This window comes from Procambarus clarkii, chromosome 78 (genome assembly GCF_040958095.1).
Source record: "Procambarus clarkii isolate CNS0578487 chromosome 78, FALCON_Pclarkii_2.0, whole genome shotgun sequence".
NCBI classification, from domain to species: Eukaryota; Metazoa; Arthropoda; class Malacostraca; order Decapoda; family Cambaridae; genus Procambarus; species Procambarus clarkii.
The window spans coordinates 13,973,604-13,986,964 of record NC_091227.1 but is presented as its reverse complement, the minus strand read 5'-3'; the positions used below and the strand labels follow the sequence as shown (position 1 = coordinate 13,986,964).

The 13,361-nt window shown below is 42.4% G+C and overlaps 1 long non-coding RNA gene across 1 annotated transcript; it reads right to left on the bottom strand.

The window, feature by feature from the left end:
- Positions 1–5,073: 5,073 nt before the first annotated feature.
- LOC123745989 (uncharacterized) lies at positions 5,074–12,372 on the bottom strand. Its single transcript, XR_006771435.2, has 3 exons — positions 12,255–12,372; positions 7,005–7,089; positions 5,074–6,859 (listed from the first exon to the last, which is right to left on the bottom strand). It is a non-coding gene; the product is annotated as an uncharacterized lncRNA (long non-coding RNA).
- Positions 12,373–13,361: the final 989 nt, after the last annotated feature.

Below are 13,361 nucleotides of genomic sequence, written 5' to 3'. Positions count from 1 at the left end.
CTGATCCTGCCAACCCTGTAGCTTGATTAACGGATCCTGGCAACCCTGTAGCTTGATTAACGGATCTTAGCAAGGTCGTCAATTTGTTACAGGGGGGGGTGGGCTGGGCTAGGGGAAAGAGTTTAGTCTGTCTGACTCACGTAACTTACCAGAGTCTATAGGTCCTCATCTTACTATCGGTCCCTAAGATGAGGACCACATCATGCCCACCGTCGCAGATCTATGTTCCCACACACCTGGGTGCCACTGATTGCCCTGAGAGTCCTCCAGTCGAATCATGGGGAAACTGCTGCTAGCAATTCCGGCCTTGTCCCATGGAAGATTGAAGGAAGACTCAGATTTACCTTCAAGACGTCACTTCGTGTGGCAACAGCACTTTCTCTGAGTCTTGCCCGCCGTAACAAAGGGGTCACAGGTCCCTCCGTCCACAACCTGTGTCACAACTATCCACAAGGTTGCCAGCTGGGTTTACAACTCTGCACCCCAGTAGTGCAGTTCAGTGGTTACACTATGATGCCTCACAGCATTACGTGTTGCTACTCTTAGTGTTAAAACAGGATTGCCAGCCTAGGGTACGTTTTCATAAATATCAGTGTTGCTCCAACTGCCGGACACTAGGATATTTCCATATGAAATAATACTGCTCATATATAGTGCTATAGTTTCACTCATTAATGCTCAAAGAGATATATGGAGGGCGCACATAAACACGCCAGTAAAATTATATGAAATTATATATACATTAGAATACATAGGTGAATATATGAAATAGAGGCCTTGGAGAACGTTAGCAGCTCTCCTTTCACCGCTTCCGGCAACTCCGTCTGTTGTTGTTGTTGTTGTTTTAGATTTAGCTACTCAGAACGAAGTGTCCATGTAGCACAGGATATGGTGAGCCCGTAATTGAGTTCGGTTATACGCGATTACCTTGTTACTGTGATATTTGGGTCAAAGTTTTAAATGGAGGTGGGGATGCCTCCATTTTCCCTGTTTCTTTTTCGCTTCTGTTTAAGTGCACTGGTTTTAGTCTTGTTTTAATAACATTATCTTGGTGGTGGATGTAAATGCAGAATGCTCACTAGCGAGTCCCATTCCTCAACAGCTTTTCTAATCATTGTAGTCGCGGTGGAATGTGCATCTAATGCAGCTGCTGTCGTTGGATTAATGTTGAGTTTGATGCGCAGGGCTTCAGTAGCTTCACATTCCAGTAAGTAGTGCAATAGTAGCGCCTCTGCTTCTGTTCCAAAGATATGACACTAACTATTGGGTTTATTACCTCTCAGCATCACTTGTAACCAAGTCTGAGTCTGTGTATGGCTACTGCAATGTCTCTGGATATCTTTTTGCCAGGCTTGAATGAGGAGTAACCAGTGGCTTGTTCGTACCATACCGCAGTGGATCTTCCTTCCGCTACTTTGGCGACTTTTGATAGTTGGGAGTATTTTCTTCTTGATTTGTTCCTTAATCTGTGAAAAACTTGGAGGTATTCGAACCTGTACAACAGGTAGAGCAATGCCATGTTTTGCTAGCGAGTCTGCCTTTTCCTTACCATCTATGCCAATGTGACTTGGTATCCAATTTAGGGTGATTGACAGCCCTAGATTATGGGCTTCTTTTCCTATATGTTGGATTTCTTTGAGGAGTTCTATATTATCTCTGTGCTGACTGGATAACAATGCCTGGAGCGAAGATTTAGAGTCGGTATGAATGATAACATGTAAATTATTCTCAATTGTATAGTTTGTGGCCTCCTTCAGGGCATACAATTTGGTTTGCAATGTTGAGCACCCACTATGCATGCTCCAGTTAAGCTTCATGGTTGCTAGTGTGAACTGCTGCCCCAGCAGAACCTCCTCCTTGATCAACTGATCCGTCTCTGAAGATGTGAGTCGTTGTAGGTCTTGAGATGGTTTCCATTTGTTATTCTATGACTGCTTTGAGCCTTTGGTAACTCTGTCAGCTGGGCAAATTTAAATGGGGGGGGGGGGGCTCGCACCCTCTCGAGAGGGGCAGCTCCATTAACGTCGTCCACACACTATCTTCTCCAAACAGTAGAAGATACTGGCTGCCCTACAGCCTATTCTAATTCTAATATAATAAGAAACATACTAATAATGTATATGTATATGTATATCTACCGGCCTATCTAGCCTAATCATCAAGGGGTTCCGTTCCGTTCTGTTCCAAGGACCCTAGAGCAGGCAAGCAGGCGATTGAAGACAGAGGCGAGGATGCAGAAGGTATTGAGAGGGAAATATGATCTACTTTAATCACTCCTGTCCACTATGCCTGTCCTCCGATGGTGTGTGGTCCCACGGTTCCCAGGTCGCTCCTCAGTGGTCCAGTAGCGTGTTGTAGGCCCTCAGGTGTCGTGAAGAAATCGCGTCATCACTGTGCCACTACTTAAGAGTTCAGATTTTCCGAAACTGGTCCAAACAGTGGTCACAGCCTGTCATTGTACACACACGCTCCTTCAACGAGACGTTCTCTCCTGGATCCGGAAACGGTGTCTTCCCTCCAGCATCTCAGCAAATGTGATCCAATCACTGCAGCGGTGCACGTCGTACCAGCCAAGGAGGGGGGAGGATGGTGGGGGACTCTGGGCACCAGACTTACCCTCCTGAGTCGCCGCTCACCTCCTGTCGCCGACTAATGTCTTCAAGTTCTTGGCACTCCTATGCCCACTATAACTTGGCTTCCAGTGCTCCCCGGAGTACACTGATTCTCTTCGACGATGGTAGACTGCGATGGCTGCCTGAAATCTACTGAGTGAGGCTCCCAGAACCTCCAATCTCTGGAGCTCTGACGCACTTCTGCTCGCGTCCAAAGTCTGTTCAGCTCCCTGACGCACTTCAGCTCGCGTCCACAAAATGGCGCACTTTTAATCAGGGGGTCGCCATTTTGTATGTACAAGGGGCGCAACCCCCCTTCCCTATCAAACTTATAAATACTAATTTATCTATATATAGGTAACCAATTCGGTCGCCTCACACATCAAAAGACTCCCTGCATCTCAGGGAACCTGCAGGGTTAGTGGATATGACTCTTAATGCTGGCATTAGGGAGAAATAGGAGGGAGGCACCATAACACATCGGACTGCATTGATTGCTCGTGGCCGTTTCTTGTGTTGTTGGAACCTGTGCATCAGTTGGAACCTGTGCATCATGTTGGAACCTGTGCATCATGTTGGAACCTGTGCATCATGTTGGAACCTGTTTTTCAATACTTCTTTGTTGGTGTTGTTGCATATCAGACTGCATTGGCTGTATATATCTGTCTTTTGTATTGTATGATTCTGTTGATCTTGAGTGGTCACTGCTTCTTGCAGTTGCTTTTGTAGCTGTTGATGGTCTGGTGTCTTGACTACTGACTGTTGTTGGTAGTCTGTATGTCCATGTCTCGTTGTTTGTCCTCTTGTGCTTCATCTTGCCTCATAATGTCTATATCTTGTGTAACTGTGGTCTGCTGCACGATCTTGTCCATTATTACACAAGTGATTTCTTGAGTCTTGTTGTGAGGCGTTCTGCGTCATCTGTAGGCAATAATTGATAATAGTCTCTGCCATATTTTTACGATGTTTTTCAGCTGAACCTCAGTAAAACTGTATATATGTTGTGTTGATTCCGAAAGTAATTGCTTTTTGCTTTTTTGCTTTTGTTGTATTTCTGTAGCATTTTTGTGTATTTTCTGATTTGGAGTTGATAGATTCGGGAAATTTTGTTCTGTGAGAGTGGGTCCCTTCTGTGGCTGTGCACGAGTGTTCCAGACGTTGGTATTGGTGTATGTAGTACTGGTGTGCGCGTTTATCCTGGCCTGAGCTGTCTGCACCTTTTCTTTCCATGCAGAACAGGTTGTGCTCCAGGCATGATATTTGCCTCCTCAAATTGGACATTTGGCTGTTGTGGTCTTTTTTGCCTTGTTCTTGGATATACAGTCTTTGGTTGGGTGCCTCAGGCTGCACATCTCTCCTGTCCGGTGCAGCGTGATTTATGGTGGCCGTATTTCTGACACCTGAGGCAGTGCAGGGGTTCCGGGACGTATTGTCTCTGTCGGTATTTTCCCCAATTTCCAAGATTGAATGTTTCTGGCACATGTCCCATGACGGTCACCAGAACCTGACGTGTCGCTGCTTTGTCTACTTTTGTGCGGCATCGTTCCGCATTCGGAATTTGCTTGTGTTCTAGTACTGGATTTAGTGAGAAGTCGACTGGGTATCCTAAAAGCACTACTCGTGTGCGTCTTTCTGACAGGTCCAGCTTTTCCAAGCATACAGGTGTCCCTTGAAGGACTTACTTCTTCTAAGTAATTTGCAGTCTGTTGGTCTCCTGGTGTCATTATTTCTCCATTCAGGTTGACTAAATGGAAAGTTTGATCTCTGGTTGTTCCTTCTCCATTGCCGTTACTACTCGATATGCTGCAGGAAAGTGGTTTGTCTGCATTATCTTGAATTTTGGAAGATGTGCAGTCTGACACTAGCTGTTGTGTGACTGGTGCTGTCCTCTTCTGTCTCATGCTGTCGTCTTGTGGCTGGGTTGTGGACAGAGAAGCATTGCCTGACACTAGCTGTTGTGTGACTGGTGTTGTCCTCTCTAGGTCCATTATGTCTGCTGTGATGCTGGTAGAAGCAAGTGGTGTAGCCTCGATAGCAGTTTTCTTCGGTACCTGCTGCCCCTCAGTCCACTGTCCCTCCTCGTCTGAAAGCTGCCTCCATTGCCTTTTTCTCTTTGACTTCCTCATGGCGTCTACGTAGTGAGGACCGATTCACTCACTGCCCTACCTAATGCCTGAGACACTCCTAGGCCTGGAGAAATTCATTCCCCTCCGACGGAGGTCGTAAAATGATTCCTCCAGGTGGAATCAGGGATACCTAACACCTAATTGAGCTGTTTGGCCTACCATTCCCGTTTAGGCTCAGTACACCTTCTAAGGTGCCCCCTTGTGGTGATGCCCGCAGGGTATCGCCCCGCCCTTCAGGGTTGGATTAAATAACCTGGTCAGTAATACGGTCCTCACAAAAAAAATCGGTCATTGGCGACGAGTGCGGTACGACAGTTTGGCTCCCCTGCGTACTGGGTTGCACAGAATACCAGTCAGCTGTACAGCAGCTTAACAACATTGTTAGTCCATCAATTGTAGACGAAATCGGTATTGATTGCTTCCAAGCAAGATATTCTCTGGATCTTTGAGTATTGATGTGCTCTTCCTCACAAAACCGCGATGATTTGAGCTGATGGGTGCTCAGAATCTTACGTTTTCTAGAGAATAAAACCATGTGTGGTCTTCTAGACTGGCGCCGGCAGCCAGTCACCAGTATGATGATGACAATATCAGTCTGCCTAATGGGAAAGGATCTGTGCAAGTGATTAATTTGTGCAAGTGATTAATTTGTGCAAGACGTTTACATGTGTTTCTGTGAGGGATGCGCCATTTGAAATGTCGAATGGAACTATTACTCACATACTGGAACAATATTTGAAAGTGGACAACGTTCGTTTCAATAAATATACCTATGGAGCAGGAAAAGGGTGTTTCAATGGTACAACAGTGAAAATGGAACTTCACCGTAATATTCCTTCATCCATGTCAGTAGCGGGTCAATATATTAAATTTATCTACAGCGGACAACTGAAAATTTGTTTTAAGTGTGGGCGGCCTGGTCACTTGGCTGCTGCCTGCCAGGTGGAGGCAACAGAATGTATCAACATTTTCCGTGAACATAACTTTCCGCCATTAACCGAGGACAGTGTACCAGGAAATGTTAACTATTTTTAGATATGTATGGTACGGTAGATTCCATCAATTAAACGGACTACACTATGTAAAGGTAAGAAAGACGGTGGAATAGGAATACTGAATGTATACCATAAGTCATTGGTTGTCTTATGTGCTACCTTTAGAAAGAAGATAATGCAAAGGAATAATGTAAATACGCTAGAGCATTATTTTTGTAAAATACACGTTAGCTACTTGATACATATGCCAGAGTATACTGACCTTGATACATATGCCAGAGTATGCCGACCTTGCATTAATTTCACCTCACTTTTATTCATGTGCATTTGATGTTCTCAGGCGGATTTGAATTATGGAAGGTTTTTAAATGATAAACAGTAAACACGTGTTTGATGTCCTGCTCCCACATATAGTTCCTAGTGTAGAGGAAGCAAATCCACAATGTAACTGGTGATTAATATGGGCAAACCATCTTAAAATGTATTGCCCCAAAACAACGTGAATTATTGTATCGCTATATTCCTGAGACCCTCCCTACAAATAATAATTTATTGATGTTGGGAATTAAGAACAACAATAGATTTGACCAATGTACTGAAACTGAGAATAATATACATATATTTGATTTCTGTAAGCAGAAAGTTGTTCTTGTAAACTGGATTGCAAACACTCCTAAAGCTTTATGTTGACCAAGCATTAGAGTAGATTTAATGAGGTTTTTAAGGTTTTATATTGACAAAATGCAAGAAAATTAATTATACACTAATTGAGCTAATTTTTATTATATATATTTTTTGTGTGGATAGACAGGCTCAGTAGCCTCAGTAACCCTCAGTGGATAGGGTTGCTCAGTAGACTAAAAATTCAAGTTCTTGCGAGGCAGCATCATGTATAACAGTTGGGGTTTACGGCTCATACTCGGTAATATGGAAAATTGGTTTACTGAGAATTATATAAAATATATTTAAATGTAGTATTTTTCCCTGTAAATTGATGTAAATATGACCTTTATATTGTCTATGATTTAATAAAGAAAAGTACTACAAAAATGTGAGACACGTACCTTGTATATAATGCTTGTCAGTCGTTGAGCTGCAGTGCGATGAGCTGTGGGGTTTCACTTACCTGTAATGATTCAGAAGTTAAGGTTAAGAAACCTGCACACTTTACTGTATATAGTGTTATCTTGTTATCTCGCATCGCAGTGTAATATAACCAAAGGTTGCGTTGTACAGTATTACTTCAGCAAAGGTCGAGACCTGCTGCTTACCTTATCAGAAGCGATGAGAGGCTGGGTGTAGGAAGACTATAGTCATAGTCACTTGTCCTGCCGGGAGGACGACTCGCACCACACACTGTAATGTAAACAAATAACAGAACTTATCTTCCAATGGAATCACGTACAAACTTGCACAGAAAACGCATAATATTAATAAACAAAGAAACACTTCAGGTTGTGTTTACATGTTCACCAGCCAACGTTATGCACCAAACTCTACAGTTCACTGCAATATATTACATGTAAACTAATGAACATTTTTGCCATGTCAGAGGAATACAAATAAGCTGCTGTATTAAATCTAAACTGGTAGAAGAATGCTAAATGTCTGGTTGGTCGAGGAAGTGACAAGAGCTAATTATACAAAAGTTAATTCTGAAGATGCAGTCTGAAGGGGAAAAGGAAAACAAATATATTTGGTTAAAATATAGGAAAAGACTTGAAAACAAAGGTTAGTGAACTAAAAATTGACGAACAATTAATCCGAACCCTACCAAAAAGCGTTTCATTTTCCTGTAAAGGAAATAAAATGTGCAAAAAGGAGACTTGAACAAAATCTAATACAACTTTCCGTTAATATACATGGTAAAATTTTATCTAATGAATCGAAGCCCACGATGGCGCATTGGTAACCCATTTATCACGCGCTTCACGGGCGATTCAGCCTAGGTTCGTATTCTGGCCGAGATGGATTGACTAGGTGTCAATCCTTAACTGTATGCCTCTGTTCACCCAGGAGTGATGGGGTACCTGGTTGTTAAACTACTGGAGGATCGTATTCCAGGGAAATTAGTGAGTAAGACTTAGGATGAACTAGGCGAAAGGAAAGCTCTCAGTCTGCTAACAGGAGTTCCTGCACTTACCTGTATAAAACGAAAAATACAGACTCACGAGATGCATTAAATCCGTAACTTTAATTAAAAACTTGTGTTAATTCCTACGACGAGTGGAAAACGCATCCACATTAACGTAAACTTGTGCCATCGAGGTATGTTTTGACGGCGAGCAAGTTCTGAAATGACTTGTAGTTTTCTAGATATGAGAACAAAGCACGCCGCTGCCTTCTCCCTTCCACTCCCTCTATACGATCTAGTTAATCAAGAATAACGGCCATGTTTACACAACTATTTGATATTTTTTGCTCACAGGTTGATTAGCAACGTGTACAATGTCAGTGTTTCAGACGAGAGGAACATCATGAGATTGAGTTGCCTTAACGACACATTTAAACACGATAAAAATGTGAAAATTCAGGTGTCAATTAAAATTTTCGTAATTTTCGAAATTTATGAGGGGATTTAAACCATACTATCGTGTGACAATAAATGTTATCAGTTTGTTTATTTTGCTATCTTTCAAATTTATGTAACAATGTTTACAGTCCTTTAATTTCGTTCCAATTACATAAATGTTCGTGTTGTACAAGTAGTCAGCAGTAAATAAAAAATAGTAGATAACAGGGGATACTAAGCCATTTAGGCTCCGGATGTCCCGGGTCATGTGATGCATGTTGCCGTAAATTTCGGCTGTAAATCTTTGCTCGAAATGCTAAAGTCAACTGAAGCGAACACCGTAAGTGTAAATTTTCCTTTTTGGACAATAGCTTTATGGGTTGACTATCGTTGTATACGATACAACGTATACAAACTGTATACGAGTTTGAGGACTATCGTATAGACCATCAAAAAAATCGTTGAAATACTAATGTTAATTGACAATATATATTCTTCCATAAATATTTTTATGTATATAATTTATGAAGAGGAACAGATTTAATAATGAATATGGAAAACAAAGATTTAAAAGTTTCTTAATTTAAAAAAAAAATCTTGAGGAACAGACATTTCCATACGTATTAATAAAAATTTTAATGCACTATTTCTTTAATATTTAACATTTTCTTATTTTAATATCCCTATTTAACATTGTCAACTTGGTGATTGCTAGAAAACGGGAGATTGGCGAAGCAACAGTTGATTGTCATTTGGTTTCCAATTAATTTTTTTATTTGGGTGTTCCACAGTTATACAAAATTCTAATTGATTTGGCCTTAACTAAAAAAAAAGGTCCTTCTCCCAACTCTTGTCCAGTGACGGCTTGATAAGGCTCCAAGATGGACCGATACGTCATTTTAATTTCATATCTTGGGGGGGGGGGGGTTGTTTGTGTTGGGGGGGGCGTTGTTTGAGGCGATTTACGCCTTTACTCAGCACTACAGTGCGTAAAGTAGCGCCATGTTCAAAACATTTAGTCAAATATCGACTTAATAGCAACAGCGATAGTTTAATTATGAACTTTTAACATACACATATTCGTAGCAATGAGCGACCTGTGTTCACTTCTAGTTGTTTCTGTAAACACTAAAGTTAACCACTTAAGTTAATCACTAAAGTTAATCATTAAGGTAAGGAGATCCAAAGAGCATTACAGAGACGGGCGCAGCTACAGGAGGGGGAAAGGCAGACATCTGCGTTGATCAACCAGGCCTTAACGCCTGGTTGGCCAATCCTTTGGCGGGAAACATGATGGCTCGGCACCGTCTTATGCCCCCAAAAGGCGTAAGCCCCCCTGCATTATCAAACTTAGCTGGCCATTTTACAGGCAGCTGTTATGATCTCAGCCTACAGGAGAAACGAGTCTCTCTCCTTGAGAGTTATTCAGCAAGCCTGACCTAACTAGAAGGTCTAGCAAATATTGAGGTGATAACCCATATGAAATATAGTATGGTGGATTCAATGAGCAATTTAAGATTATGGGCAGTAAGTAAGGAAACAGATGAATGACTGGCTAGGAGATGTGGACATTTTGCTGGAGGCGTGAGGCTCGTTTCTGGAGGAGCTTTGACCTCACTTGAGTGCCAGACATCGCAGGGGAAAGCTGCGCTCCGTTTGAGCTCCCGTCAGAAGGGAACCCCTAGTGATATATCTCTAAGAGAAGAGAAGTGTGCAGACGTGCCAGCTGTGGAATTGAGCTGAGAACGTTGTGGTCTCAAGTCTTGGACGGCGAGGAGAGTTTAATAAGCTTCTCAGAGGCATTTTCGTGGGCTGTGTGGAGCGCCCTGACCAGACGCCGTCAGAGGGAAAGCGCCCTCGACCAGATAATCTGTGGTAAGCACGATATACGCCAGTTCATAGTGATTGCTTGTAGTTGGTCGTGTGCCCAGCGACAGTGGCGATGTTTATTTATAAGTTAGACATGTTTTAATAAGGCAGAAAGCCTGAAATAGAGTGAAGAGGGAGGAACACGGAGCGACGTCCGTCCCCTCTGAGCTCTGACAGACGACTGAGGGAGCCCGGCTCCTGAAGGAGGAAGACGCTCCCAACGAGTGAGGACCGCCGCCAGGCGAGGTGGAGTATGGACCCGCCCAAAACGGGGGAGTCCACTCTCACTGTATATAGAGGACAGATAGAGGTTGGAGACAAACATATTGTGTGAATATTTTTGTTTATGTGTTAAAGGGGAAACATTTTATTGGAGTGTCGATGGGTTGCAGGTTTGTCTTTGGGGAAGAAGTTGCTGAGAACTTCGAAGCCAGCATAGATGAAGTAATTGATGAGACTCCAAGGTAGTGAAGCAGAAGACCTCGAGCTGTGAGGAGAAGCAGTGAAGAGGAGTGTCACGTGCTTCTGTAGAGGTGGAGAAGCACCATAGTTGCTCGAGGAAACTTCATGGTGTAGCAGCCAAGAGAGCTGTGGAGGAACCTAGCAGAAGGGTGAAGCACCTTAGTTGCTCAAGAAAACTTCATGATAGCAGCCTGGAGGAGCTGCAGAGGATCCTGGTAGTGAAGCCCGGAAGAACCTGAAGATATCAGGGTAGTGAACTTCCAGAGGTGGAAGGGAAGTTCAGGTGGATTACTTGTAGGGAGTTGATAGTGTTTGGTTGTCATTAGCGTGTATGACGCAGTGAGAGGCGAGTGATTGTTGGCATTCTTATGTCAAGGAGTGTTTTATACTGAAGTTTAGAGTTACAGTCGTAGGCTGGATTACCTACAGATGTATGCGTTCTAGGACTGATAGGGTGATCGATTGATCATTGCAGTGTAGCAAGGAACATTTATGCTGATATATGTTATTGCATTCAAAAGCTGATTTTCTTTGTACACATTTATAGATACATATATATATTCTCTTGCTGATGGTGCAACAGTGTATGTAGACTTGATCAACTTGAGGAGGTTGATAGTATCAGGTGGTGAACCAGGAGATAGGATACCACTTGATAAGCTGATGGTAGAGTTCTGGTTGTGTTGGAGAGCAACCTGATTGTAATATTATAGAGTATAGGATTCATTATTATTATATGTGTGAATGTGCTTTGTCCAGTAAATGTATCCCAATTTGCTGGTGTTTGCCCTTGTCCTAGTGAGGCTTCCCAGGAAGTAGTAAAGAAGGAGAGAGAGAGAGAGAAAGAACCAAGAACCACTGCTGTGGACAGGGTAGAAGGTAGTACTAATAAGCCAAAAGGGGATTGAGGAGATCATATCACCTAAGGAGAGAGTGGGGAGTCACAGCGGCTCGAGTGGGTGTGTGCACGTGACAACAAGGCTAAGTGTTGGAGCCGCATCCCCTAAACGTGTGACGTTGAGCCCCTCTCCAAGAGCCAGAAGCGCCAAGGGTGATCTCCTAGGGAGGTATAAGCACTCTACCGAGTTGTGGGTTGGGTTGTCCGTAGAGAAGGATCGACAGCGACACCACCACCAACCAACCCACAGTCTATAATACAGCTTAATCACGCTCCACGCTTTCCCACACATGAAAATGTTCCCTGAACATCAGAGAACACTTAGGCTACGGAGATATGACTCTGCTAAGCTGGGAAGAAAGAAATATAGGGGTGGACACCATCACACAACCCGACATAAGATAATTAGAGGCATTGAGCATAATGAAGCAAGTATATGACGTATCGGAGAAAATACTCTAATCGGTTAATGGGTTCCAACCACCCGTCCTTGTACATTAAACGACGCCGTAACGTCGAACTATTTCCTGCTGGTACCCCCTAATGCCAACACTGACAAAACCGTCTCTCAACTCCACACGGCTTCTATTTAAACCAATGCTGCCAAGAATTAACATTAACTATACAAAATATTAAAATAACATCATTATAAGCTCACAACAAAAGGACAAAATGGGAACATCAGTAACCTGGCGAACTAGCAATTACCCAGTCTTGGTATACTTATGTCTACTAATTATAATAATTGTATCAACTCATTCACTAAAAATGTGTTCTAACCTTTTATTGCTTCCACTCTACAAGGAGAGACGAATATTTCCAGAAATATTTCACAACTTTTTTTTCACCATTCGCCACTACACAGTGCAGGGACGCGCCTCGGGTGACCGCTCTTGGCCAAATGCTGGATTATTGGTTCGGAGTTGGGGCTTCGGACACGTGAAACAGTTGCTTCACGATGCGTATAATCTTTTAGAGTTTAATGTATTATTGTCGGCTGGTCATACATCCATTATGTTGGCCAAACATACTTAATTATATTATACATTGGGTTTAATGAATAATTATGTATATAAAAGGTTTCGAGAGTTATTTTGGTTGTGTTAATTAGGGAGTGTTCAGGCTGGAATGAATAAAGCATGTCTCGAATCATAGCTTTGAATCGTGTCAGCTCAACAAATCAATAAGATAAGGACTAACACAGACTCGGATAATTCACAAAACGTACATAAACATTGTGAACCAGCCGGGCCTTCGCTTAGGTAATGAGCTATAGAGGCTGATAACTCCTTAGGTCCAGCACCAAAGCAATTTATTAGACTCGCTTTGGACTGGGACCGTTCGTGAGCTAACTCAAAGTCAACCCGAAACACTATATGTGTCTCACGAACCGTTTTACGTTACTCTGCCAGGACGTATTTCTCATTTTAATATGCAGGTTCAATATTATGCCAATAAGATAACTGAGAAGCAAATGCAGTTTACAATTTAGCTTCAACTAAAATGTCGTAGATAAATATATTATCATAAATTTCCGGTTTAATTGTATAAATTACAACTAAGTGTGCACATGAATTTTCTCATGCATAAATTAACATTATTATATATGTTAGAACTTGGCGTATAGTTAGGCCTAAATTAAGCTAAGTTAGGTGTTTAGGTTCTGTTGCCAATTACTCTCATTTGTGGTACAGACGAGGAAATGTATTCCCTTACCATCCCCCCCCCCTTCCCTCAGTTTCTTGGAAAATCCAGGGGGCCAGATTCACGAAAGCACTTATGCAAGTACTTACGAACCTGTACATTGTTTCACAATCTTTGGCGGCTTTGTTTCCAATTATTAAACAGTTAATGAGCTCCGAAGCACCAGGAGGCTGTTTATAACAA